At 50.9% G+C, this 25,610-nt stretch overlaps 1 long non-coding RNA gene and 1 pseudogene across 3 annotated transcripts; both read right to left on the bottom strand.

Annotated features, from left to right (window-relative positions):
• Positions 1-25,304, bottom strand: part of LOC129041395 (uncharacterized) — a 34,628-nt pseudogene extending 9,324 nt beyond the window's left edge.
• Positions 7,754-8,612, bottom strand: LOC129041465 (uncharacterized). Of its 3 annotated transcripts, XR_010127091.1 has the most exons (3): positions 8,478-8,555; positions 8,110-8,168; positions 7,754-7,925 (listed from the first exon to the last, which is right to left on the bottom strand). It is a non-coding gene; the product is annotated as an uncharacterized LOC129041465 (long non-coding RNA). The 3 variants fall into 3 exon arrangements; XR_010127089.1 differs by having other exon boundaries at positions 8,110-8,612; XR_010127090.1 differs by lacking the exon at positions 8,110-8,168 and having other exon boundaries at positions 8,478-8,607.
• Positions 25,305-25,610: the final 306 nt, after the last annotated feature.

The following is a 25,610-nucleotide window of genomic DNA, read 5'->3' as shown; positions in this document are numbered from 1 at the left end:
TGAAGCTACACTCATCCCTACCTTAATTATTATCACCCCCTGGGGTAACCAACCAGAACACCTCAATGGAAGCTCATATTTCTTATTTTATACACTAGTGGGATCTCTTCCCCCTACTTATTATACTTATTTATCCTCAAAATACCTTAGGTTCGCTGAACATGATAATAATATTTAACACCCAAGAACTACTAATTTCCTGATCAAATAACCTTATATGATTACTATGTGTTATGGGTTTTATAGTAAAAATACCCCTATATGAACTTCACCTATGACTTCCTAAAGCCCACGTAGAAGCCCCTATTGCTGGCTCAATAGTACCTACAGCAGTTCTCCTAAAACCAGGCAGCTATGGCATAATATGGCTTACCCTTATCCTCAGCATCCTGACAGAATATACAGCCTACCCCTTCCTCATGTTATCCTTATGAGGGATAGTTATGATAAGCTCTATTTGTCTACAACAAACTGATCTAAAATCACTTATTGCATATTCTTCCGTAAGCCATATAGCACTTGTTATTATGTCTATCCTCATTCAAACCCCCTGAAGCTTTACCGGTGCAATTACCCTCATAATTGCCCATGGACTTCCTTCATCCTTACTACTCTGCCTAGCACATTCAAACTATGAGCAAATCCATAGCCAAATCATATTACCCTCTAGAGGGCTTCAAACACTACTCCCACTAATAGCCTTTTGATGACTTACAGCAAATCTTACTAACCTTGCCTTACCCCCCACCATTAATCTAATGGGAGAACTCTTTGTAATGGTGGCTTCATTCTCCTGATCAAACATCACCATTATGCTTATAGGACTTAAAATTAATCACAGCCCTTTATTCCCTATACATACTTATCACAATACAACAAGGAACACTTACATATTACATTAATAGCATTAAATCTTTCTCTACACAAGAAAATATACTAATACACACACACCTTGCACCTATTCTCCTATTATCCCTAAACCCTAAGATTACTATAGGTTTTATACCCTGTAAATATAGTTTAATCAAAGCATTAGATTGTGGGTCTAATAATACAAGTCTGCAACTTTTTATTTACTGAGAAAGTATGCAAGAACTGATAACTCATTCCCGTGTGCCTAACAACATGGCTTTCTCAAGTTTCAGAGGATAAGAGCTATCCATTGGTCTTAGGAACCAAAAATACTGGTGCAACCCCAAATAAAAGTAATAATCACGTATTTTTCCATTACTACAATATAATCTCCTTAACCTTATCAATTACTACCACCTTAAGCAACCCTCACAAGAACTCGTATCCATATTACGTAAAAATATCTATCGCATGCACCTTCACCATTAGCCTCATTCCCACAATGTTTGTGGATATAGACCAAGAAGCTATCATCTCAAACTGACACTGAATAACAATCCAAACCCTTAAACTCTCACTAAGCTTCAAACTAGACTACTTCTCCATAAAATTTATCCCAGTAGCACTATTTGTCACCTGATCTGTTATAGAATTCTCGATACATAAAATCAGATCCTAACAATCAATTTTTCATTTACTTATTTTTCTCACCACAATATTAATTCTAGTTACCGCCAACAACCTTTTTCAACTTTTTATTGGATGAGAAGGCGTAGGAATTATGTCTGTTTTACTAACTGGCTGATGACACGGCCGAGCAGATGCTAATGCAGCAGCCCTCCAAGCGATTCTGTATAACCGCATTGGTGATATTGGCTTCATTTTAGCTGTAGAATGATTCCTCTCATCTTACAATACATAAGAACCTCAGCGAGCATTTATCCTAAATCCTACCCCTGATCTTCTTCCATTAATTGGCCTTCTCTTAGCAGCAGCAGGAAAGTCAGCTCAATTTGGCCTCCACCCCTGACTTCCTTCCGCCATGGAAGGTCCAACCCCAGTCTCAGCCCTATTCCACTCTAGTACTATAGTTGTAGCAGGAATTTTCCTGCTTATCCACTTCCACCCCTTAATAGAAAATAATATGTTAATCCAAACTCTTACAATGTGTTTAGGGGATACTACCACCTTATTTACAGCAATTTGTGCTCTAACACAAAATGTGATCAACAAAATCGTAGCATTCTCCACCTCAAGTCAACTAGGCCTTGTAATAGTCACAATTGCCATGAATCAATCACACCTAGCATTCCTACACATCTGCACCCACACCTTTTTTAAAGCTATATTATTTATATGTTCAGGATCCGTCATCCATAACCTCAACGATGAACAAGATATCCGAAAAATAGGAGGACTGTTTAAGACTTTACCCCTTACTTCCTCCTCTCTTATTATTGGCAGCCTACCACTTACGGCTATGCCTTTCCTCACAGGCTTTTACTCTAAAGATCTCATTATCAAAACCACAAACACATTCCTATACCAACGCCTGAGCCCTCTCTACTACTCTTATTGCCACTTCCCTAGCAAGTGTCTATAATATCCAAATTATTTTCTTTGCTCTAATAGGACAATCCCACTTCCCAACCCTAATCAGCATTGACAAAAATAACTCTTCCCTAATAAACCCAATTAAATGCCTTATATTCGGCAGTATCTTCGCTGGGTTTCTTTTCACCAATAGCATTATCCCTACTTCATCCCCCCAAACAACAATATCACCTCACCTAAAACTCACAGCCCAAGGTATAACCATCCAAGGACTCTTACTCGCAACGGAAGTTAGTTTTATAACTAATAATCTTAAGATAACATATCCATTACAAACATTCAACTTCTCCAATATATTAGGATTCTACTCAATCACAATTCACTGTACAACCCCTCACTCAAACCTATCTACAAGCCAAAACTGGCATCACTTCTGCTAGACCTAATTTGACTAGAAAAGTCCATACCAAAGACAATTTCACAGACCCAACTCACAGCCTCCATTACCATAACTACTCAAAAAGGCCTCAGTAAATTTTATTTTTTCTTTTGTTATTCCATCCTTTTTAACTTTACTCTTAATTATCTAATCTGTTACCCAGAGTAATTCAACTGCAACATAAATAATAACAATGTTCAACCAGCAACTACCAACAATCAATACCCATAATTATATAAGGCACCCGCACCCACAGAATCCTAATGTATTAACCCTGGCACCTCCCCCTCAAAAATTATTCAATTTCCCACACTAATAAAATTAACTATGATGACCACTCCATCATACTCACTATTCATCAAAGTAACAACAACTCTATTAGTAGCCCCAATAATAAAGTTTCTAAAACCTCAATACTTGATCCTCATGCCTCAGGGTATTCCTCAATTGCCAACACCACAGTATAACCAAAAACAACCATCATCCTCCCCAAATAAACAAAAAAGACTATTAGTCCCATAAAAGCCCCACCATAATTCAACACAATAACACAACCTACAGCACCACTAAGAATTAACCCTAAACCCCCATAAATAGGAGAAGGTTTAGAAAAAAACCCTACAAATCCCATAACAAAAGAACACTTAGTAAGAATAAAGCATATGTCATTATTCCCACATGGGTTATAGCCATGACTAATGATACGAAAAACCATCATTGTACTTCAAGAACACTAATGACCATTATATGTAAAACAAACCCACTACTAAAAATCATTAATTACTCATTCATTGATCTCCCCACACCATCTAATATCTCTATATGATGAAACTTCGGCTCACTTCTTGGTACCTGTTTCTGGCCATACACTACACACCAGATACCCCAATTGCTTTCTCTTCTATTGCCCATATTAACCGAGATGTGGACTATGGCTGAAGAGTCCGCTATTTTCACACTAATGGCTCTTCAACATTCTTCATCTGCCTCTTCCTACACGTCAGCCGAGGCTTATATTATGGGTCATTCGTATATTTAGAAACCTGAAACACTGGCATTATCCTCCTACTCATAACCACAGCAACAGCATTTATACGCTATGTGCTTCCATGAGGCCAGATACCATTCTGAGGCGCTACAGTAATCACAAACCTACTATCAGCCATCCCATACATTGGAACTGATCTTGTTCAATGAATCCGAGGTGGATTTCCAGTTGACAAAGCCACTCTTACACGATTCTTCACCTTCCACTTCATTTTACCTTTCACCATAATAGCCCTGACAATTCTCCACCTTTTATTCCTACACAAAACAGGGCCTAATAACCCTTCAGGAATTTCATCACATTCTGACAAAATCACCTTCCACCCTTACTACACAACCAAACATATTCTAGGTTTAATTTTTCTGCTCATTTTAATAATTCTAGTACTGTTTCTGCCTGACCTCCTGAGCGACCCAGATAATTACAACTTAGTCAACCCCCAAATACCCTGCCCCACATAAAACCACAGTGATACTTTTTATTTGTATATACAATCTTATGATCCATCCCCAATAAACCAGGAGGTGTACTGGCCCTTCTATTATCCATTCTCATTCTAGCAGTTATACCTGCACTCCACAAATCCAAACAACAAAGCATAATATTCTGCCCATTAAGTCAATATCTGTTCTGAATCTTAGTCACCGACGTATTCACACTCACATGAATCAGAGGACAGCCAGTTGAACATCCTTTTATTACCATCGGACAGATAGCATCTATGATGTATTTCTCTATTATTCTTGTTCTCTTACCACTCACTGCCCTAATCAAGAATAAACTACTTAAATGAAACTGCCCTTGTAGTATAATCCAATATGCCAGTCTTGTAAAGCAGAAATGGAGAGTCCTTTCCCTAGGGCAACTCAGAGAAAAAGCATTCCCACTTCATCATCAACACCCAAAGCTGAGATTCTAATTAAACTATTCTGTATTCTTTTTGGCACGCATTTTAACTACTATGTAAGTACTGACCATCAGCACTAATACATTAATACTTTTATGTACTTCGTGCATTACTGCTAGTCCCCATGAATAATATATAGTACTATCAATGCTTGATTGTACACAGTACATTCACAGATTGTATGACATTACAGGCTTGCTCCACAAGCATATAAGCAATTATTAGCAATTTCTTAACTATCATATATAATACTACACTTAGAGAACTAGTTCCATATGGATATCACCTAGTACTCAAAATTCTTAATATTACATAGTACATTCATTGGTTCATTAGACATAGCACATTTCAGTCAAAACCACCCTCCCAACATGGTTATCTCCTACAAAATTTTGGTCTTTTAGTCTACCAACCTCCGAGAAATCATCATCCCACTTGGACATGTTACCCTCCTCGCTCCGGGCCCGTAATACTTGGGGGTGACTATACTGAAACTATACCTGGCATCTGGTTCTTAGCTCAGGGTCATAAAACTAAGACTGCCTATACGTTCCCCTTAAATAAGACATCTCGATGGACTAGTGACTATCACCATATTAACCAGACACGGGAGCACTGTCACGCATTTGGTATTTTTAACTTTTGGGGATGCTATCACTCACCATCGCAAAAGGCCTGGTCCCCTTGCCATCAGCTGTAGTCATACTTGGATTTGACTTCCACCAAACCAAAAATTGTAGAAATTGCACCTACTCCTCATGTGATCCACTCGACTCGGCCTCCCAAAGGGCTGGAATTACAGGCATAAGCCACCGTGTCTGGTGCTTTTTTTCAATTTAAAAAAAGATTTTTTTGACCAGGCAGAGTGGTCACACCTGTAACCCCAACATTTGGGGAAGCTGAGGTGGAAGGATCGCTTGAGCCCAGGAGTTCAAGACTAGCCTGGTTAACATAGGGAAACCACTTCTTCCCTAAAAATACAAAAAATTAGCCTAGTGTGGTGGTGTGTGCCTGTAGCCCCAGCAGCCCCAGCTACTTGGAAGGCTGAAATGGGAGGATTGCTTGAGCCAGGAGTTCGGGGCTGCAGTAAGATACATCTTAAGGCAGGGTAGGTAGTCAAGGAAGCGAACACGTCCTTGAGACATGCCAATCACAGCGCTGAGACATGTGACATGTGAACAAGCATGTACAGCTACTGTGCATATGCAACCAAAGGACAGCCCAAAACGTGCTTACACCTCTACCCAGCTCCTTAGGAATTCACCATGGAAGACTCCCAGAAAAGGAGTTTCCCCAGTAATAATCAGCGCTGTCTCATTGCTATGAGCAGCCTGCCCTGAATTCTCTCTCTCAGGGTGAACTGTGTATTTTGCACTTCACTAATTTTTTTGAGAAGGGGTCTCGCTCTGTCACCCAGGCTGGAGTGCTGTGTTGCAATCTCAGCTCACTGCAACCTCCACCTCACAAGTTCAAGCAACTCTCCCATCTCAACCACCCGAGTAGCTGGTATTACAGGCACACGCCACCACACCAAGCTAATGTTGGCCAGGCTGATTTGAACTCCTAAGTTCAAGTGATCCACCTGTCTCGGCCTCCAAAAGTGCTGAGATTAGAGGGATGAGCCACTGTGTCCGGGCTATTCTGCACTTAACTTCCAAAATATTTTTTTCTTTGCAATAAATTGCTCTATGCTGCATCGCCTTTGCTGTGTGATTCTTGTTTAAATTCTTATTTATTTATTTATTTGAGACAGGGTCTCACTATGTTGCCCAGGAGGGTCTCGAACTTTTGAGCTTAAGCGATTTGTCCACCTTGGCCTCCCAAGACAGACATTAACCACCGCACCCAGCCTAAACCCTTTTAAACTCAGAACTGCAGCCCCAAAACAGCTGTCAATAATCTCGCCACTGTACTCCAGCATGGGCAACAGTGCAAGGCCTCATCTCAGAAAAAGAAAAAGATATATTTAAAAAAAGAAAAAAAACTTTAAAAATCCTTACACTCTGGGATGCTGAGGTGTGTGCATCATCTCAGGTCAGGAGTTCAAGTCCAGCCAGGCTAACACGGTGAAACCGTCTCCACTAAAAAAAATACAAAAATTAACTGGGCATGGTGGCAGGTGCCTGTAATCCCAGCTACTCAGGAGGCTGGCGCAGGAGAATCCTTTGAAGCCAGTAGGCGGAGGTTGCAGTGAGCCGAGATTGTACCACTGCACTCCAGCCTGGTCAACAGAGTAAGACTACATCTCAAAAAAAAAAAAAAAAAACACACAGGGTCTCCCTCTGTTGCCCAGGCCGGAGTGCAGTGGCATAGTCATAGCTCATTGCACCCTTGACCTCCCAGGCTCAAGTGATTCTCCTGCCTCAGCAGCTGGGACTACCGGCACACATCACCATGCCTGACTAATTTTTTAATTTTTTTGTGGTGATGGTCTCGCTATGTTGCCCAGGCTGGTCTTGAACTCCTAGCCTCAAGTGATCCTTCTACCAGGGCCTCCTTGCAAAGAGCTGAGAGGACAGGCATAAGCCACTGTGCCTGTTCCCCCGAAGCTGCCTGTTCCTTGAGCACGATGTGTAGCAAGGGGAGCTGGAGTGAGACCAGCACCATGGGGAAGGGACAGGACAGCCACCCTGAGCTGTGTGACGTTAGGCCAAACTCCTCTTCTCCAAGCAAGGTCAACCACATGGGTGATTTCAGGAGCCTGTGTCCGCTCAGACAGGCTGGATTTTAGCTTTGTAGGTGGATGGGAACCTGTAAGGGTTTAGAGATGCTGGGAGCACCTTTTTCCTGGGAGAGCCTTCCAAACAGGGAACAAATAGAGCCACTCTGGGTCCCGCGGAGGGAAGATCCTACCAGAAGCCCTCACCACTGTCCTGCTCCACGCCGGTGGTGACAGTGATGTCGTCGATGTAGGTGGTGGGTGTCGTGTACAGAAGCACAGACCGCTGCAGTCCCGCGTACTTGAAGATGTCAGTCTGTGTTCTGGACAAAGCAACCCTTGGGATACCCAGGGTGGGAGGACTGTGGTTCACTGGGCCCTTGCCCTGGGTCCTTTGACTTCAGCTCACAGGCCTCCCCAGCCTCCCCAGATCCAGGGCCTCCACTCTGCGAAGACCACCCTGTCCCTAGCAGGAAGACCACAGGGTGGGATGGGAAGGTGGGTGCGTGCGGTGGAGACAGGATGGTACCCACTTGGAGGTGTCGGTCATGTAGCAGATGGTCCCTGGTGGCAAGGTCCCCTCCCCCTTGGGGTTGAGCATATTATTGATGGTGATTAGTGATGTGGAGGCAGGAGGGCAGGGGCCCCACCTGGACCATGCTGCTGATGTCAGCCCCTCATGCTCTAGCGTGTTGACACCATTCACCCACTGCAGACACAGGAGATATGGGTAAGGGGTGGCAGGTCAGGGCATGAGAGGCCCTGCTATCGGGCACTCCCTCACATAACCTGCAGCATGGGGCTCAGGGGCCTGCCAGGCAGATGGGAAGAATGGCACCCCGATGGGGTAGATCAGGCCACCTATCCCCCTACACAGGACATAGCCCCCAGGGCAGGGCAGAGCAGGCACCCCCACCATCCCACCCCAGAAGACAGGCTGTGGGTGGTTGCTAGGGGTCCCATGCTGGTCGGCGGCCATTCTCACCCACCCACCCTGCCTGCTCCTGGCTGCACTGACCACGATGTCATAGGAGTGGGCACTGCCAATCCTCAGCACCACTCTTGTGCGCAGGTCCTGGGTCCATTGCTCCGGCAGGGTCACCTCCCATTCGTACAACACATAGCTAACAAAATGCCGCAGGCGCCAGTCCTGGCCAATGTCATTGAAGCTGGAGGGAACCAGCACGTCCAGGGTGGGGCCCGACTGCGGAGAGAGGGGCCAGGCTCAGTTCCTAGGTCCCCAAAAAGATCTGGGGTCAGTGTGCTGCACAGCTGTGCCACCCAGGCCTAGCGCAAGTCCTGACATATAGCAGGAACCCTTGGCGGAACGTACAGATAACTTGCTGCAACAAGTCAACTGCCAGGGCGGTTTGTGCACCTGGGCCAGTGGGGCCAGGAGTTCCTCCTCGGGAGTGGATGGGGCCCAATATCTCCTGAGACAGATGACCTACTGCCTGTCACAGGGAGGAAGGCTGGTTGGGGGGATGGGGGAGCTTTGCTTAGGACACTGTGAGTGGGGCGCACGCTAGCACACAGCCCTCTCCTCTTCCTCCTGTACTGAATGTCGCAAAGTCAGAAAAAGAGAATGTAGAATAGGCAAACGCAGCCCAGACCTCACCTGGTCCCATTTCTCTACTGACCACATCCAAGTCAGAAGGGGAACAGAGGTGGCGTCCTTGGCCTGATGTCATGTCCTGTCCTCTATCTGAACCTTGAAAACCAAGGGACCTTCCTGCCTCAGCAGAGCTGACCTCAGAACGTCTAAACTGTCCCCTCTTCCCAATCCCCAGGCCCGGCTCTGTGCAGTACATGCCGCTCTGGCTAGATGAGTGTCTGGGTGGCTCATGCCTGTAATCAGCGCTTTGGGAGGTCAATGTGGGAGGATGGCTTGAGGCCAGGAATTTGAGACCAGCCTGGGCAACATAGTGAGACCCTGTATCTTAAAAAAAAAAAAGCTTTTTGTTTTTTTTTTTTTTGAAATGGAGTCTCACTCTGTCACCCAGGCTGGAGTGCAGTGGCGTTATCTCGGCTCGTTGCAACCTCCGCCTCCCGGGTTCAAGCGATTCTCCTGCCTCAGCCTCCCAAGTAGCTGGGATTACAGGAATGAACCAACCACACCTGGCTAATTTTTATATTTTAGTAGAGGCAGTGTTTCACCATGTTGGCCAGGCTGGTCTCGAACTCCCGGCCTCAGGTGATTCGCCCGCCTGTGCCTCCCAAAGTGCTGGGATTACAGGAGTGAGCCACCTAGCCTGTCCAAGTTTTTTTTCTAATTAGCCAGGCGTGGTCACCCCAGCTAACTTGCAAGGCTGGGGCAGGAGAATCACTTGAGCTCAATGGATTGCACCACTCAGCTCCAGCCTGGGTGACAGGGCCAAACCCAGTCTCCAAAAAATTTAAAAATTAAAAATAAACATCAAAAAGGAAACTGCCCGGGCTCACCCTTCACCTCAGGAGGGGGCTCGGCAGGAGCGCTTCCTCCTCTTCCCACCTCCTCTGCCTCGGTCTTCCCAGTTTCTCCGGGTCCGCGTCCCCCAGTCCCGCTCCAAGCCCGTTGACCTTTAACCTCCTTTGGGCCCCCAGCTCCGGGATGCCCAGGGGAAGGAGCCTGCAGGGGGCTGGGGCTCCTCTATCCCACTGCTGGGCTTCTGGGCGCCTCCTGGCCCTGCCCCGAGTCCTCACCTCCTGCAGCAGCCGCAGGTACCACTGCTCCTTAAAGCCCTGGCGTCGGTTGTCCAAATCGGCGGGGAAGCTCCAGAGGCCACCCAGCTCCTTGGGCTCCCGCGACAGGCTCTCCTGGGGGTACAGCATCCTCCCTTGCAGTGCCAGTGCACAGCAACAGCGGCCCAAATGCCGTGCAGGCCACACCTGTCCACTAGGTCACACTTTCCGCTCCACTGCTTGGCCACCATCTGCAGGGCTAAGAGCAGAGCAGGAGGAGGCCGCGGACAGGTCGCATCAGGTACCTGAGACGATCCGCGCCATCTTTGCTGAGGGCGAGCGCCAGGCCTAGAGGAGCGGGATGGGCCTGGTGCTGCCCAGTGGGGCCTGCAGCTGGAACCCCGGGCTAGGCCTTTGGGGAAGCGGGACCCTCACTCTCCGGCCCAGCCAAGAAGGGCAAGGTCGGTTCCCCACCCCAGCACAGTCTGGACGATCCAGGGCCGCAGGCCAGGACAGAACCCCTGAGATTGGTGGGATCCCCGTTTCTTCAAGGAGAACCTTCTCTTGCTTTCCATAGCAGGAATTTGAGCAGGCCACAGCGGAGCCTCTTCCATGCCTGTTGGATGCAATAGAGTGAGATTCCACCTTGGGAGGCCAAGGTGGGCAGACTGCTTGAGTCCAGGAGTTTGAGACCATGGCAAAACCCTGTCTCTACTAAATATACAAAAATACTAAATACCAAAATACAAAAACTAAGGCTAGGCATAGTGGTTCACACCTGTAATCTCAGCACTTTGGGGGCCAACGTGGGAGGATCTCTTGAGGAAAGGAATTTGAGACCAACCTAGGAAACGTAGTGAGATCCCAATCTCTACAAAAAATAAAATTAAGGCCGGGAGTGGTGGGTCATGCCTGTAATCCTAGTACTTTGGGAGGCTGAGGCAGGCAGATCACAAGGTCAGGAGTTCGAGACCAGCCTGGTCAATATGGTTAAACCCCGTCTCTACTAAAAATACAAAAAAATCAGCTGGGTGTGGTGGCATGCGCCTGTAATCCCAGCTGCTCGGGAGGCTGAGAGAGGAGAACCACTTGAACCCGGGAAGAAGAGGCTGCAGTGAGCCAAGATCACGCCACTGTACTCCAGCCTGGGCCACAGAGGGACACTGCTTCCAAAAAAAAAAAAAAAAAAAAAAAAAAAAAAAAAGAAAAGAAAGAAAAGAAAAGAAAAAAGAAGAAATGAGCAGCCTGGTAGGAAGATGGGGCAGCCCTGAAAGGCTCAGTGAATGTACCAGCCTGAAGCTAACACTCCGCAGATCTGGGATGCTGCCTTCCAAGATGTGGTACACGCTGACAGCTTTCTTTTCCCTCTTCCTCCTCCCCCTCATTTAAAGGCAGGAGCCAGCATGCCTGGCTGTTTATTCCTCTTCCCTCTCCTACTTTACAGGCGTGAGCCATCAAGCCTGGCTTCCTCCTCCTCCTCCTTCACAGGTGTGAGCCACCTCCTCTGGTTCTTTGTTGTCCTCCTCATTTAAAGGCGGGAGCCACTGCCTGGCTATTACTTTCTCCTCCTCATTCTCCTTTACAGATGTGAGCCACCACGCCTGACTGTTTCTTCCTCCTCCTCCTCTACAGACCTGAGCCACCTTGCCGGGATGTTTCCTCCTCCTTCCTCTCCTTTAGTCATCAGCCACAACTGGCTGTTTTTTCCTCCTCCTCCTCCTCCACTTTTACAGGTGTGAGCCACCACGCCTGTTTTCTCCTCCTCCTCTTACACATGTGGGCCGCTGTTTCCTCCTCCTCCTTCTCCTCCTTTACAGGTGTGAGCCATCCCACCTGGCTGTTTCCTTTTCCTTCCTCTCTTCCTCCTTTACAGATGTGAGGCACCACGACTGTTTTTTCCTCCTCCTTTGCAGGTGTGAGCCACCAAGCCTGGCTGTTTCCTCCTCCTTCTCCTTTAACAGGCATGAGCCACGGCACCTGGCAGTTTCCTCCTCCTCTTCCTTTACAGGCGTGAGCCACCACACCTGGCTGTTTCCTCCTCCTCCATAAGTATGAGCCACCTCGCCTGGCTGTTTCCTCCTCCTGCTCCTCCTCCTCCTCTTATACAGGCGTGAGCCACCGTGCCTGTCTCCTCCTCCTCCCCCTCCTCCGTCTTCTGGCATGAGCCACTTCACCTGGCTGTTTCCTCCTCCTCCTCCTTTACAGGCCTGAGCCACCAAGTCTGGCTATTTCCTCCACCTCCTCCTCCTCCTCCTCCTCTTTGACAGGCATGAGCCACCACGCCTGGCTGTTTCCTCCTCCTCCTCCCTCCTCCTCCTTCTCTTTCATAGGCGTGAACCATCTCGCCTGGCTGTTTCCTCCTCCTCCTCCTCTTTTACAGGCGTGAGCCACCACACTTGGCTGTTTCCTCTTCCTCCTCTTTTACAGGCGTGAGCCACCGTGCCTGTTTCCTCCTCCTCCACCTCCTCCTCTACAGGCGTGAGCCTCTGTGCCTGGCTGTCCTCCTCCTCTTTTAGAGGCGTGAGCCACCACCCCTGGCTGTTTCCTCCTCCTCCTTCTCTTTTACAGGCATCAGCCACCATGTTTCCTCCTCCTCCTCCTCCACAGGCATGAGACACCACACCTGGCTGTTTCCTCCTCCTCCTCTCCTCTTTTAGGGGCGTGAGACAACACACCTGGCTGTTTCCTCCTCCTCCTCTTCCTCTTTTAGGGGAGTGAGACACCACGCCTGGCTGTTTCCTCCAACTCTTCCTCCTCCTTCATAGGCCTGAGCCACCATGCATGGCTATTTCCTCCTCCTCTTTTAGGAGTCTGAGACACCACGCGTGGCTCTTTCCTCCTCCTCCTTTACAGGCGTGAGCCACCACGCCTGGCTGTTTCCTCCTCCTCCTCCTCTTACAGGTGTGAGCCACAACACATCGCTGTTTCTTCCTCCTCCTCCTCCTCCTTTAACAGGCATGAGCCATGGCACCTGGCAGTTTCCTCCTCCTCTTCCTCTACAGGCGTGAGCCACCACACCTGGCTGTTTCCTCCTCCTCCATAAGCATGAGCCACCTCGCCTGGCCATTTACTCTTCCTGCTCCTCCTCCACCTCCTCCTCCTGTAGAGGCGTGAGTCACCATGCCTGGCTGTTTCCTCCTCCTCCTCTTTCACAGGCGTGAGTCACCATGCCTGGCTATTTCCTCCTCCTCCTCTTTTATAGGCATGAACCACCATGCCTGGCTGTTTCCTCCTCCTCCTTCATAGGCATCAGCCACCTCGCCTGGCGGTTTCCTCCTCCTCCTCTTTTATAGGCATGAACCACCATGCCTGGCTGTTTCCTCCTCCTCTTTCATAGGCATCAGCCACCTCGCCTGGCTGTTTCCTCCTCCTCCTCCTCTTACAGGTGTGAGCCACAACACATCGCTGTTTCTTCCTCCTCCTCTAGAGGCGTGAGCCACCACACCTGGCTATTTCCTCCTCCTTTTCCTCTTTTAAAGGCACGAGCCACCATGCCTGGCTGTTTCCTCCTCCTCCTCCTTTTACACGCGTGAGCCGCTGCGCCTGTTTCCTCCTCCTCATCATCTTTTACATGCGTGAGACGCCACGCCTGTTTCCTCCTCCTCCTCCTCCTTTACAGGCCTTAGCCAACTTGCCTTGCTGTTTGCTCTTCCTTCCCCTCCTCCTTTAGTCGTGAGCCACCACAATTCGCTGATTTTTCATCCTCCTCCACCTCTGCAGGCGTGAGCCACTGCGCCTTGCTGTTTCTTCCTCCTCTTCATCCTCCTCCTCCTTTACAGGTGTGAGCCACTGAGCCTGGTTGTTCCTTCATCCTCCTTTACAGGTGTGAGCCACTGCACCCGGCTATTTGCTCCTTCTCCTCCACCACCTCCTTCACAGGCATGAGCCACCATGCCTGTTTCCTCCTGTACCTCCTCTTCTTTTACAGGCATGAGTCACCACACCTGGCTGTTTCCTCCTACTTCCCCTCCTCCTTTACAGTCCTGAGCTACCACAACTGGCTGTTTTTTCCTCCTCCTCCTCTTCCTGTGCAGGCTGAGCCCGCTGCGCCCAGCTGTTTCCTCCTCTTCCTCCTCCCCTATAGACATGAGCCACCATGCCTGGTTGTTTCCTCCTCCTCCTCCTCCTCCTCCTCCTCTTCCTCCTCCTCTACAGACATGAGCCATCACGCCTGGCTGTTTCCTCTTCCTCCACCTTTACAGGCTGAGCCTCCGCGCCTGACATTTTCCTCCTCCTCCTCCCTTCTCCTCCTCCTTCTTTTCCTCTTTGTTTACAGGAGTGAGCCACCAAGTCTGGCTGTTTCTTCTTCCTCTTCCTCCTTTTTTTCTTCATTTTAAGATAGGGGCTTGTTCTTTTCACCCAGGCTGGAGTGCAATAGCGGGATCTCAGCTCACTGCCACCTTCACCTCCTGGGTTCAAGCAATTCTACCTCAGCCTCCCCAGTTGCTAGGATTACAGGCTCCTGCCAGCACACCCAATTTTTGTATTTTCAGTAGAGACGTGGTTTCACCATGTTGGCCAGGCTGGTCTCGAACTCCTGGCCTCAAATGATCCAAAAGCCTCAGCCTCCTACAGTGCTGGGATTGCAGGTGTGAGCCACCATGCCCACTTGGCTATTTTTTTTTTTAATGTGTTAGCTGGGGTCTTGCTAGGTTGCCCAGGTCTCCCAAAGTGCTAGGATTACAGGTGTGAGCCACCACTCCTGGCATAGGTCACTGTGATACCCTGTTTGAAAGGGATGGGGCCTGGACAGGGCAGAGGCTGTGATGGGAGCCCCCTCTTCCCTTCCCATCCATGACCCTCACTGCCCCTTGCCCAGTTTTCTCTGCTTTTTTTTAAGTTTTTTTTTTTTTTTTTTTTTTTAGAAACAGGGTCTCACTCTGTTGTCCAGGCTGGAATGCAGTGGCGTGATCATAGCTCACTGCAGCCTCTACTCCTGGGTGCAAGTGATCCTCTCGCCTCAGCCTTACAAGTAACTGGGATTTACAGGCATCCGCCACCATGCTGGGCTCATTGTTTTATTATTGGGTAGAGGTAATAACACAGGGGTCTCCCTGTGTTGCCCAGGCTGGTCTCAAATTCCTGGCCTCAAGCATCCTCGCACCTTGCCCTTCCAAAGTGCTAGGATTACAGGTCACCCCGCCCTGCCTCTCCAGTCCCTGACCATCCCCACTGGCCAGCCCTGGAAAGCGCAGCAAGGAGGGAGCCAGGCTGGGGCAGGAAATACGTTAACAGCCTCCTCTTGCACCCACTTTATTTGGGGGCAGGCATGGGAGGACCTAAGCCTGCTGTGCCTGCAACAGCGCCCATACCTGGCGGATCTGCCCGTTGAAGCTGGAGCATGCAGTGCCACCCAGGGCACCGTACTGCTCCACACTGTGCCCGTAGTCCCACATGTGGCTCGCATTGCCTGAGAACAGGGGCTGGGGAAAGAGGAAGAGGTGGGCCAGGGCATTGGGCTACCCCGACCTCCAGGCACCTAGGCTCACCTCCTAGGAGGTGGCGCTGAGGCAGCTTCCTCCATGCCCTGATCTGCCTCCACTGCCTGTGCCCCTTCCCCTTTTTTTTTCTTTTTTTTCTTTTTTTAAAAAGTCTTGCTCTGTCCCCCAGGCTGGAGTGCAGTGGCACGATCTCACCTCACTGCAACCTCCACCTACCTCCCAGGTTCAAGCGATTCTCCTGCCTCAGCCTCCTGAGTAGCTGGGATCATAGTACTGTGCCACCACGCCTGGCTAACTGTTGTATTTTTAGTAGAGACAGGATTTCACCACGTTGACCAGGCTGGTCTCGAACTTCTGGCCTCAAGTGACCCTCCCACCTAGGCCTCCCAAAGTGCTGGGATTACAAGTGTGTGAGCCACCAGGCCGGTCCGCCTGTACCCCTTACTGAGCTCCCCTGCCCTCTGAGGGGCACCCCATCTCCTCACCCTCCCCCTGGCTGCTACACACTCGCCCCTTTGAGGACTGGGTAGTAGGCGAGGTCAGTGGCCAGCATGTTGGGGTGAGGGCCTGTCCCATATTCTCTCAGTGAACCTAGGGGCGTAGGTGGACGAGTGGTGAGCCCTGGGCACCCTGGGGTCTGACACTGTCAGGCCCAGGACCTGTCCCTCTGCCAGGATGTCCCTGCCTTGGGCAGATCCTCTCTTACCCATTCGGCTCTCACTCTCAGCTTGAACCATCTTCTCGTAATTATTGATCATATTTAAGTGCGCTATTAACGCTTACTGGCCTGTAGGTTTTACTGGCCTTTACGTTTTCAAAGAGTCCTTATGTTTAGCATGCATCACATGGTCCAGTAGATTAGTTTTGTTAGGAGACAGGGTCTTGCTCTGTTGCCCAGGCTGGAGTGCAGTGGCCATCATAGCCCACTGCAGCCTGGACTCAAGGGATCTTTCAGCCTTCGCCTCCCGAATAGCTGGGACTAAAGGCGTGCACACCACTGTGCCCTGCTAATTTGTTGTTGTTGATTTGGGCTTTTTTGAGACAATGTCTTGCTCTATCACCCAGGTTGCAGTGCAATGGTGCAATCATGGTTCTCTGCAGCCTTGAGCTCCTGGACTCAAGGGATTCTCCCACATCAGTCTCCTGAGTGGCTGGGACCACAGGTACACACCATCATGACTGCTAATTTAGTTTTTTTAATTTTAGAGACAGGGTCTCCCTGTGTTGCTCAGGCTGGTTTTGAACTCCTAGGCTCAAGTGATCCTCCTGCCTCAGCCTCTCAAGGCACTGTGAACTACAGACATGAGCCACTAGGCCTAGCCACTGGAGAATTTATTAAAAATACAAATTGCTGGACAGCCATGGTGGCTCACATCTGTAATCCCAGCACTTCAGGAGGCTAAGGCTAGCGGATCACCTGAGGTCGGGAGTTCGAGACCAGCCTGACCAACATGGTGAAACCCCGTCTCTACTAAAAATGCAAAATTAGCCGGGCGTGGTGGCGCATGCTTGTAATTCCAGCTACTCGGGAGGCTGAGACAAGAGAATCGCTTGAACCCGGGAGGTGGAGTTTGCGGTGAGCTGAGATCGCATCACTGCACTCCAGCCTGGGCAACAAGAGCGAAAACTCCATCTCAAAGATAAAATAAAATAAAATAAAATAAATAACAGATTACTGGGGACCACCCCCAGAATCTCTGATTCAGCCATCTAAAGTGGGGCCTCACATCACATTTCTCAGGAATTCTGAGGTGATGCTGGTGCCGCTAGTTGGGGGACTAGCTTTGAGAAACACTGCTTTCTTTTATTTTTTTTAGATGAAGTCTTGCTCTGTTACACAGGCTGGAGTGCAATGGCGCGATCTCTGCTCAATGTAATCTCCATCTCCTGGGTTCAAGCAATCCTCCCACCTCAGCCTCCCAAAGTGCTAGGATTACAGGCATAAGCCAGCGTGCCTGGCCCACGTCCTGAGGTCTCACCTGCTGTCTGACAATGGCGAAGTAAACAGAATGATGGTGCTAATGCTCAAAGTGGTCCCGGGGCAAGGTGGAGAGGGGAGGCCAGGAAAGTGGTGGGGCTCCAGGGGTTGTACCTTCGGGCGGCGCTCATGGCTGTGTGGATGCCCTCATCATCAGAGTTGAGTTTGAAGGTGCCCTTGGCCCACTCCTCAGCCACCTATAGCAGGTAGCAGCAATGCCAGGGGTCAGGTGAGCAGGCATCAGCAGCCACGAGAGCCCCTGCCCTGGTCCCACCCTATCCCTGATGACTGCCTGTCCCTGTCCAGGAGCTGAGTCCTGGAAGCACACCCTGGAAGGGGGGCATCTCGGGCCCAGCACATCTTTACCCATGAGCCATGTGGGCCACAGGGGTCACGAAAGGAGGGAGAGAGGCGGTCATCAAGGCACACAGTTAAACAGCACGTAAGAACATACTTAGTTCAACATGAAACCACAGACTGGCAACACTGCACTATCTGCTCAGGGATTTGGTGGGAGCCTGTGGCCACACAGAGGGGGCCTCGGGTGGGGCTTGGGCCACGGCAAGTACCTTGTCTAGGCCATGGAGTATCTGATCTATCTCGGCCTTGGTGAGGAGCCCTGAGATCACGCCACTGGACTACAGCCTGGGTGACAGAGCGAGACTGCATCTCAAAAGAAAAAAAAAAAAAGAGAACAAAGTGAGTGATTAAACGTGGCTCTAAGATCTCACCCATGCCCTCAATAGGTATTATTTAGCGTATGCTGTGTCAGATATTGCAGGGTACCTAGGAAGCAACAATTAATAGGACTCCTTCTCTCTCCTGAGCCCACAGTCCAATCAAAGAGAGAGCCAAAGAAATAACAGCAGTGCCTGGTGAGAACACTGGGAGAGCCAGGTTTGGGCTGCAACAGGGGCAGAGCATGGGAAAGGCTCCCTCAACCTGTGGTAGGCGAGGTAAACCTCCCCACAGAGGGGACAGCTATGAGGATACTGGATACTTGGACACCAGATAGGAATCTTTTCAGCCATGCATCGTGGGACTCATGCCTGTATTCCCAGTATTTTGGGAGCCCAAGGCAGGAGAATCACTTCAGGACAGGAGTTCAAAACCAGCATAGCAAGACTCCATCTCTACAAAAAATTTTAAAAATAGGCTGCACATGGGGGTGCATGCCTGTAGTCCCAGCTACTCAGGAGGCTGAGGCAGGGGAATCGTTTCAGCCCAGTAGTTCAAGTTTGCAGTGAGCTATGATGGCACCACTGCACTCCAGCCTGGGCAACAGAACAAGACCCTGTCTAAAAAAAAAAAAAAATGGCTAGCACAGTGGCTAATGCTTGTAATTCCAGCACTTTGGGAGGCCAAGGCAGGAAGATCAATTGAGTCCAGGAGTTCGAGACCAGCCTGGGCAACACAGCAACATCCTATCTCTAATGTCTTTTTTGTTGTTGTTGGAGACGGAATTTCACTCTTGTTGCCCAGGCTGTAGTGCAGTGGCGTGATCTCGGGTTGTAGTGCAGTGGCGTGATCTCGGCAACCTGATCCCAGGTTGCCGCAACCTGGGAGCTCAAGGCTGCAATAAGCTGTATTCAGGACATTCCACTCCAGCCAGGGTGACAGAGTGAGACCATCTCAAAAAAAAACAAAAAAAAACCGGGCCTCCCAAACATCAGAAAGCTCAGAGGACCACACCTGCCGTTCACCTCTCCTGGGCTCCTGCTGAAGCCAGGGCCACCAGATGGGGGCAAAAAACCTCCCTTAAGCAAGTCCCAAACCACCATTACCTCCAATAAGTACAGACAGGTTACTTGACGGAGATCTGGTCATTCACCAGCCCTGCAGGAGGCAAGAGAAACCAGGGCTGAGGGAGGGATATGACCTGGGCCATACAAACAGAAATGCCTCACAGCCACCACTCCCAGGCAGCCATTTATTTCTGTTGTTTTTTTTTAATTTTTTAATTTTTTTTTTTTTGAGACAAAGTCTTGCTCTCTCAACCAGGCTAGAGTGCAGTGGCGTGATCTCGGCTCACTGCAACCTTCACCTCCAGGGTTCAGGCGATTCTCCTGCCTCAGCCTCCTGAGTACCTGGGATTATAGGCGTGCACCATCATGCCCAGCAAATTTTTGTATTTTTAGTAGAGACGGGATTTTGCCACGTTGGCCAGGCTGGTCTCCAAAACCTGATCTCAGGTGATCCACCCGCCTCAGCCTCCAAAAGTGCTGGGATTACAGGAATGAGCCACCGCGTCTGGTGCTTTTAATTTTAAAAAAGACTTTTTTGGCCAGGCGCAGTGGTCACACCAGTAATGCCAACACTGGATCACTTGAGCCCAGGTGTTCGGGGCTGCAGTGAGCTACAATCTTGAGGCAGGTAGTCAAGGAAGTGACCGCGTTCTTTGGATGTGCCAACCACGGCACTGAGACATGTGACGTGTGAACAAGCAAGTACAGCTACTGTGCATGTGCACCAAGAGAATGACCCAGAACATGCTTAGAGTAACACCTCTTCCCAGCTCCTTAGGAATTCATCATGGAAGACTCCCAGAAAGGGAGTTTTCCCCATAATAATTAGTGCTGTCTCATCCTTACGAGCAGCCTGCCCTGAATTCTCTGTCTCAGGGTGAACAGTGTATTATGCACTCTGTCACCCAGGCTGGGGTGCAGTGTTGCATTCTCAGCTCACTGCAACCTCCACCTCCTGGGTTCAAGCAATTCTGCCATCTCAATCTCCTGAGTATCTGGTATTACAGGCACACGCCACCATGCCCAGCTAATATTGGCCAGGCTGGTTTGAACTCCAGGGCTCAAGTGATCCACCCACCTAGGCCTCCAAACATGCTGGGATTACAGGCATGAGTCACTGCGCCTGGGCTATTCTGCACTTAACTTCCAAAATACTTTTCCTTTGCAATATATTGCTCTATGCTGCATCGCCTTTGCTGTGTGATTCTTGTTTAAATTCTTATTTATTTATTTTATTTTTTTTGAGACAGGGTCTCACTATGTTGCCCAGGCGGATCTCGAACTTTTGAGCTCAAACGATCTGTCCACCTTGGCCTACCAAAGTGCTGGGATGACAGGCATTAACCACCATATCAAGCCTAAACTCTTTTAAACTTGGAACTGCGGCCCCCAAAACAGCTGTCAATAATCTCACCACTGCACTCCAGCCTGGGTGACAGTGCAAGGCCTCATCTCAGAAAAAGAAAAAGATATAAATTTAAAAAAGAAAAAAAAACTTTAAAACTCCTTACACTCTGGGAGGCTGAGGCAGGTGCATCACCTCAGGTCAGGAGTTCAAGTCCAGCCAGGCTAATATGGTGAAACCCCATCTCTACTAAAAAAAAAATAAAAAAATTAACCAGGGGTGGTGGCAGGTGCCTCTAATCCCAGCTACTCAGGAGGCTGAGGCAGGAGAATCTTTTGAATCCAGCCTGTGGAGGTTGCAGTGAGCTGAGATTGTACCACTGCGCTCCAGCCTGGTCAACAGAACGAAACTCCGTCTCAAAAAAAAAAAAAAACAAAAAACACAGGGTCTCCCACTGTTGCCCAGACTGGAGTGCAGTGGCGCCGTCATAGCTCACTGCACCTTTGACCTCCCAGGCTCAAGTGATTCTCCTGCCTCAGCAGCTGGGACTACTGGCACGCATCACCATGCCTGGCTAATTTTTTAATTTTTTGTGGTGATGGTCTTGCTATGTTGCCCAGGCTGGTTTTGAACTCCTGGCCTCAAGTCGTCCTCCCACCAGGGCCTCCTTGTAAAGAGCTGGGATGACAGACGTGAACCACGTCTGGCCCAGCAAAGCTGCTTGTTCCTTGAGCATGATGTGTAGCATGGGGAGGGGGAGTGAGAGCAGCACCATGGGGAAGGGACAGACTGCCACCCTGAGCTGTGTGACATTAGGCTAGACTCCTCTTCTCCAAGTGAGATCAACCACACAGGTGATTTCAGGAGCCAGTGTCCACTCAGAAAGCCTGGATTTTAGCTCTGCAGGTGGATGGGAACCTGTAAGGGTTTACAGATGCTGGCAGCACCTTTTTCCTGGGAGAACTTTCCAAACAGGGAACAAACAGAGCCACCCTGGGCCCCGTGGAGGGAGGGTCCTACCAGAAGCCCTCACCACTGTCATGCTCCACACCGGTGGTGACGGTGATGTCATCGATGTAGGTGGTGGGTGTCGTGTACAGAAGCACAGACCGCTGCAGTCCCACGTAGTTGAAGAAGTCAAAGTCTGCGTTCCGGACAAAGTAATCCTTGGGATACCTAGGGTGGGAGGACTGTGGTTCACTGGGCCCTTGCCCTGGGTCCTTTGACTTCAGCCCACATGCCTCCCAGCCTCCCCAGATCTAGGGCCTCCACTCTGAGAAAGCCACCCTGTCCCTAGCAGGAAGACCTCGGGGTGGTGCAGGAAGGTGGGTGCGTGTGGTGGAGACAGGATGGTACCCACGTGGAGGTGTTGGTCACGTAGCAGATGGTCCCTGCTGGCAAGGTGGAGGGGATGAGCATGTGGTTGATGGCGATAGTGATGCGGCGGCGGGAGGGCAGAGGGCCCACCTGAAACAGGCTGCTGATGTCGGCGTTGAAGGGGAGGTAGACCCCTCATGCTCTAGCGCGTCGATGCCATTTACCCACTGCAGACACAGGAGATATAAGGGACGGCAGGTCACGGCTTGAGGAGGGGCCCTGCTATTGGGCACTCCCTCACATAACCTGCAGCATGGGGCTCAGGGGCCTGCCAGCCAGACGGGAAGAATAACATCCCAATGGGGTAGATCAGGCCACTTATCCCCCTACACAGGGCACAGCCCCCAGGGCAGGGCAGGGCCGCCCACCATCCCACCCCAGGAGAAAGGCTATGAGTGGCTGCTGGGGGTCCCATGCTATTCAGCAGCCGTGCCCACCCACCAACCCTGCCTGCTCCTGGCTGCACTGACCATGATGGCATAGGAGTGGGCACTGCCAATCCTCAGCACCACTCTTCTGTGCAGGTCCTGGGTCCATTGCTTCAGCAGGGTCACCTCCTGTTCATACCACATCTGGCTTACAAACTGCAGCCGCCAGTCCTGGCCAATGTCATTGAAGCTGGAGGGAACCAGCATGTCCAGCGTGGGGCCCAACTGCAGAAAGAAGGGCTGGGCTCAGCTCCCAGGCCCCCAAAGGGAGCCAAGACCAGTGTGCTGCACAGCTGTGTCTTGAGACATAGCACAAGCCCTGACAGATAGCAGGGACTCCTGGCAGAACGGGCAGATAATTTGCTGATGACAGGTCAACCGTCAGGGCGGTTTGTGCACCTGGGCCAGTGGGCCCAGGAGTTCCTCCTCAGAGGGAATGGGGCCCAATATCTCCCGAGACAGGAGCAAGCCCAGAGCCACATCCCGACCCGAGGAAAGAAGGTTCAGACCCCTGACTAAGAGGCAGATGACCCACTGCCTGTCACAGGGAAGAGGGCTGGTTGGGGGGATGGGGGGCTTTGCTTAGGACACTGTGAGTGGGACCCATGCTAGCACCCAGTTCTCTCCTCTTCCTCCTGTACTGAATGCCGCGAAGTCAGAAAAAGAGGATCTAGAACAGGCAAAAGCGGCCCAGACTGCACCTGATCCCACTTCTCTGCTGACCACATCCAAGTGAGGAGGGGAACAGGGGTGGTATCCTTGGCCTGTCACGTCCTGTCCTGTACCTGAACCTTGAAAACCAGGGGACCCTCCTGCCTTGGCAGAGCTGACCTCAGGACGTCTCAACTGTCCCGTCCTCCCGATCCCTGGGCCCAGCTCTGTGCAGTGCCTGCCCCTCTGGCCCACTGAGTGTCTGGGTGGCTCATAGCTGTTATCAGAACTTTGGGAGGTCAATTGTGGTAGGATGGCTTGAGGCCAGGAGTTCCACACCAGCCTGGGCAATGTAGTGAGACCCTATATCTTAGAAAAAGTTGTTTGGTTTTCTTTTCTTTTCTTTTTTTTTTTTGAGACGGAGTCTCACTCTGTTGCCAAGGCTGCAGTGCAGCGCGGTGATCTCGGCTTACTGCCACCTCCGCCTCCCGGGTTCAAGCAATTCTCCTGCCTCAGCCTCCCAAGTAGCTGGGTATGCACCACCACACCCGGCTAGTTTTTACATTTTTAGTAGAGACAGTGTTTCACCATGTTGGCCAGGCTGGTCTTCAACTCCTGGCCTCAGGTGATCTACCTGTCTCGGCCTCCCAAAGTGCTGGCATTACAGGCATGCGCCACCAAGCACGGCCACATTTTTTTTTTTTGAGACAGAGTGTTGTTCTGTCGCCCAGGCTGGAGTGCAGTGGCGCGATCTCGGCTCACTGCAAGCTCCGCCTCCCGGGTTCACGCCATTCTCCTGCCTCAGCCTCCGGAGCAGCTGGGACTACAGGCGCCCGCCACCACGTCTGGCAAATTTTTTAATTTTTTGTACTTTTTTTTTTAGTAGAGATGGGGCTTCACTGTGTTAGCCAGGATGGTCTCGATCTGCTGACCTCGTGATCCGCCGGCCTCAGCCTCCCAAAGTGCTGGGATTACAGGCGTGAGACACCGTGCCTGGCCCTTTTTTTTTTTAATTAGCCAGGCGTGGTGGCCCCAGCTAACTTGCAAGGCTAGAGTGGGAGGATCGCTTGAGCTCAGAAGTTAGGACTGCACCACTGCGGTCCAGCCCGGGTGACAAGGCCAAACCCAGTCTCAAAACATTTTTTTTAAATTAAAAATAAACATTTAAAAGATGGACATTGCCCGGGCTCAGGCTTCGCCTCCGGAGGGGGCTCCGCAGAAGCGCTTCCTCCTCCTCCTCTGGCCTCCTCTGCCTCGGCCATCCTGGGTCCCCCAGTCCCCCCACCCCGCGCCCCCCAAGCCTGCTGACCTTTAACCTCCTCCCGGCTCCCAACTCTGCGGCGCCCAGGTGAAGGAGCCTGCGGGGTGGCCCAGGCTCCTCCACTCCCGCTCCCGGGCTTCCGGGGGCCTCCTGGCCCTGTCCCAAGCACGCACCTCTCGCAGCGGACGCCAGTAACACTGCTTCTAGAAGCCACGGCACCGGTTGTCTGGAAGAAGTCGGCGCAGAAGCTTCAGGGGCCATCCAGCTTCTTGCGCTCCCGCGACGGCCTCTCTCAGGGGTACAGCATCCCGCACTGCAGCGCCAGCGCGCAGCCCCACAACACCAACCCGAGCACCTCTCAGGTATCCGCCGCTCCCCGGACCATCCTTCCCGCTCCCCCGCTGGGCAGCCGTCTGTGGCGCTAAGAGCGACGCGGAAGGAGCCCTGCTCGCGCCGTTCGCGCGATGTGACGCGCGCCTCGGCAGCCGACGCACCTGAGGCCGTCCGCGCCATCTTTGTTCAGGGCGACTGCCAGGCCTTGAGGGGCGGGGCGGGGCGGGGCGGGGCGGGGCGGGGCGCGGCGCGGCGCTACCCCGCGGAGCCGGGAACCCCGGGCTAGGCCCTTAAGGAAGCGGGACCCTCGCCCTCAGCCCCAGCCAAGAAGGGCGAGATCTGCTCCCCACCTCGGCCCAGGACTGACGATCGAGAGCCGCAGGCCGGGACAGAACCCCTGAGATCGTTGGGATTCCCCTCTTTCTTCAAGGAGCACTTCCATCGCTTTCCCCAGCGGGACTCCGAACAGGCTCCAGCGGAGCCTCTTCCATGCCTGTTGGATGCAGCCTCTTGGAGGGATGCACGTTCTTGGGATCCGCCGGTAGCCTTGATCCTGGGCCTCTGGGGCCCTGACCCTAACCCGGGGGCTAACCCGGAGAGCTCCCTCTTGGCATTGCAGGCACATAAAGATGCAGGGAGAGGGGTGGGCGCGGTGGCTCACGCCTGTAATCCCAGCACTTTGGGAATCCGAGGGAAGCAGATCACTTGAGGCCAGGAGTTCGAGACCAGCCTGGCCAACATGTCGAAACCCTGTATCTACTAAAAATGCAAAAAAAAAAAAAAAAAAAAAAAAGAAAAGAAAGAAAGAAAAAATTAGCCAGCATTGGTGGTGGGCGCCTGTAATCCCAGCTACTAGGGAGGCTGAGGTGGGAGGATCACTTGAGCCTGGGAAGTGAGGCTGCAGTGGGCCCAGATCACGCCACTGCACTCT

Source organism: Pongo pygmaeus, chromosome 6 (assembly GCF_028885625.2).
Source record: "Pongo pygmaeus isolate AG05252 chromosome 6, NHGRI_mPonPyg2-v2.0_pri, whole genome shotgun sequence".
Taxonomy (NCBI): Eukaryota; Metazoa; Chordata; class Mammalia; order Primates; family Hominidae; genus Pongo; species Pongo pygmaeus.
This window is presented reverse-complemented; position numbering and strand designations above follow the sequence as displayed.